This window comes from Panicum virgatum, chromosome 4K (genome assembly GCF_016808335.1).
Source record: "Panicum virgatum strain AP13 chromosome 4K, P.virgatum_v5, whole genome shotgun sequence".
Classification (NCBI taxonomy): Eukaryota; Viridiplantae; Streptophyta; class Magnoliopsida; order Poales; family Poaceae; genus Panicum; species Panicum virgatum.
Window position 1 is genome coordinate 28,963,934 of NC_053139.1, and position 3,777 is coordinate 28,967,710.

Consider the following 3,777-nt stretch of genomic DNA (forward strand, 5'->3'; position numbering starts at 1 on the left):
CAGACTTGGAAATGGCCTATCTAGGCTCAAATTTGGGCCTAGTTTCCGTGACGAATCTATGATAACTGTCATGGATTGAAAAATAAAATTGTCACAAATTTGGTACCATACTAAACCACAATTATATTTTGACAAAAAATGCTTCACTTATGCTTTATAAAGGAAATATGATGCGCTATTTCTTAAAAAAACGTGGTATGTATGTGATGTAGGAAAAAAATTCTCCCACAGCTTCTCCATGGTATCCGTGCGATAAGAGGTGCTCAACAAAATAAAATTAATGATAAATGAAAAGAATAGGAAAAACAAAATTATCAAGACTTCGAACCCAGGTCTTTGGAACTGGACGACTGACGCCACACCACTGTACTACACCTTTGTTGGTGAAAATTTTGGTATTAATAATTTTATAAGAGGATTTATGTTTTAATTTGGAAAATGGAAAAAATCATTGAGGTTAATAGGCTTCGAACCCAGGTCTCCGAGACAAGATTGTCTCACATTACCGCTGCATTGGATTTTTGTATTATTTGCTTTATAAACAAGCTTGTAAAGGTTAGAGTACTCAGGAGGGGTGCCAGTAACGGTGCCCTTCTCTAGATTGTACATCTACTAGAGTGAGGGAGAGTCGGGGCAAGTGCCAGGTCTGTCGGCACTCTCCTCCGCTTGTACCTCATCGGATGCTTATTCGGTTGTAAGTGTTTGAGACTTTGTTGATGCTCACTAACGATCATTTCCAGGCGTCAACTTGATCAAAAAACATGATAGTTTGCATTTCTTACACGCATCTTTATCCAATAAAGTCCCTAAACCACACTTTACCTTCTAGAAAATGCAAGTTGTGTTTTGGAGCTAATATGCAGGTTATAAGCACACTTTGGCTTGACATAAAATCACAGAAATTATCAGAGCACCGATTCAGGCTCAGATGGACCAAAAGTGATGGAAGAACCCAACTCAGACAAGTCAAGATAGGCTAACCCCAATGTGGACCAGACAAGGAGGCCCAGGACAACCTGCTACAAGAAGTTAGGGGCGGTTAGTGGCCCGGGCAGGCCGACCGACCTACCAGGTCGGCCGACCTGGCCCGTGGGCCCCACCGCCTCATCCAAGCCACGTGGTGCCTCCTCATAGGTCCCCTAGTCAGTTGTAAGGGTCTCACCCTGTGGCCCCCTGCTATAAATACAAGTGGGGGTAGAGATTATGACACACACACACACACACACCACTTCCTCTCCTCTCTTGCTCGTCTTGCATAGTCTTTAGGCTTAGTGGAGTTTAGGAGAAGTCTAGGAGTTTTCAAGTCGCCGGATCTGCTCGAGAGTCTGGTATGGGTTCATCTCTAGCTCTCTCTTATATTATTCGGTTGTTTGTAATAGAATTAGACTATGGTTACCGATATCTGCTTGAAGTATGTTCTGAGTTATCGGATATATGCTTCTTGATATGGTTGCGTTATTATTCAATGCTTGCATTGCATGATCGCCCTGTGCTGGAGATGGTTAGTATTTCATGCTTAGAAATCTAACAACTACTTGCTTAGAACTCTATCAACTACTCCAGTATTCGTATGTTTGCTCTAGTGTGATGTCTGTCCATCCGGAGGGTGGAGGCTCCGCGCGGGACACTAGAGTATCCCTTACTAGTGTAGACATGGTGTCTAGATTAGCTAAGAGTTAATGGATGTCAACTATACCCATGGTTTGTAGAGGTAGCCAGCAGGTGGTGACAGCCCTGTCCGAGCCCGAGTAATCCTCCACGTTTGGTATGGGGGGAAGGAGGTACATAAAGTCGCCGGGGTGTACGGGCTCCTCCCGCTGCTTCAATAGCAATCTCCCTGATGTGTAGTTTAATCTCTGATGAGCTAACCAATGAGATAGTATAGATATAGCTAGCCTAGCACAGTTGACTCGAGCTCTGACTTCTGCCTTGCTCCCGGCCTAGAGCTTTTGTTATCTTTCTTCTATTTATTTATCCAAGAGGGTAGTTTGTGTGTGTGTCACACTACCTCCTACTATGTTATATATCTTACCCCTGTTTATGCATGAGAATATCCAATCTTGATAAAGTTCATCAACTAGTCTATATATCTTCACTCACCGCCTTCCCTGCGGAAATATAAATGACACCCCAGTATACTCCCGGGTAAAATGCTACAGTGGTATTCCGTGCGCTTGCGGATTCATTCGTGGTTCATGAAATACCTGCCACCCCAATTGGCGTCTGCGGGCATCATCGCTGATTCCCGGTGGTGACGTTGGTAGGCACCAACAAGCATTTTTGGCGCTGTTGCGGGGGAAGGCACAGATTGAAGTATATAGACAAAGTTATGAACAAAATCGAAATTGGTATTCGCTTGCTAAACAGGCTAACTTGGCTTTGTTTTCTTGTCTTTGTTGATATGAAAACAGGGTAGTGTATGACCGGTTTCGACTTGCCGCAAAACTTTCATTCCGATCCATAGTTACTTTTGAGAAGAGTTCGATCTCGTATTGTACCTCCTCAAATATCACTCTCGATAGCCGAACCTGTCATCGCACCATCGTCAGCTCCTCGAGCTATGGCCCAGAAGACACTCCGTGATTACTCTGCTCCGTCTGATAACCAGATCCCTACTGGGCCCGAGGTTAACACCGGAGGGCAAAATTTCAAGATCAAGACAGGTCTCATTACGATGGTGCAGGCCAGCCCTTTTTGTGGCAAGGCCAATGAGGATGCCAGCGCTCATCTCCAGCAGTTCCTGGAGCTCTGTAGTACTTTTGTTATCAAGGGTGTATCGCAAGATGCAATCCGGCTCTGTCTGTTTCCATTCTCTCTCTTGGGGAGAGCAAAGCAGAGGTTTTATGCTAACAAGGCTGCTGTGGATACTTGGGACAAATGTGCCAAGGCGTTCCTCTCAAAGTTCTTCCCGACGGGCAAAATCAATGCTCTTCGTGGTCAGATTTCGAACTTCCAGCCGGCATCAAATGAGTCAATTTCTGAAGCTTGGGAGAGACTTCAGGAGTACATTCTGGCGTGTCTGCACCATAGAATGGACAATTGGCTCATTCTACATAACTTCTACAACGGTTGACACAGTCATCCCATGATCATGTGGATGCCGCTGCGGGTGGAGCTTTCATCTCACTGACCATTGAAAGAGCTACATCTTTAATCGAGAAGATGGTTTCCAACCAAGGTTGGAGCGATGATCGCCTCCAACTGCGCCAGCGAGGTATGCACTCCATCAAGGAGGCCGACATGCTCACTATGAAGATTGATCTCCTCCTCAAGAAATTTGAGGATTATTCCCAAGATAAGGCTCAAATGCAAACACTTCAAGCCTTGGAAACTCGCATGACGTGCGAGGTCAGCGGGAACGTTAGACATTCGGGCGACAATTGCCCAGAAACCCAAGAGGAAGCTCTATTCCTCAATGGCAACAGTGGGTTTCGTCCACAAGGAGGTCAGGGGTGGAATCAACCATGCCCATACTATCAAGGAGGTAATGGGAATTCAAATTCTTTCAATCCTAACCAGCCTACCTTGAGAGATCTTGTCTACGGCCAAGCGAAGATCAATGAGTCCCTTCAGAAGAAGTTGGCCGCTATAGACAAATCTATGGAGACCATCCATGCCATGATGGACGGATTCTCCACCGCTATGAAGAACCAGCTGAGTTTCAACCAGACGCTAGAAACTCAATTGGCTCAGCTAGCCATTGCTACACCTGCTGCTGAACTAGAGAAGATTCTGGGGCAATCCGAATCAACTCTAGAGAGCGTCAATGTCATCAAT

The 3,777-nt window shown here is 45.3% G+C and overlaps 1 non-coding gene across 1 annotated transcript; it reads right to left on the minus strand.

The window, feature by feature from the left end:
• Positions 1–2,926: 2,926 nt before the first annotated feature.
• Positions 2,927–3,033, minus strand: LOC120705290. Its single transcript, XR_005687878.1, has one exon. It is a non-coding gene; the product is annotated as a small nucleolar RNA R71 (small nucleolar RNA).
• Positions 3,034–3,777: the final 744 nt, after the last annotated feature.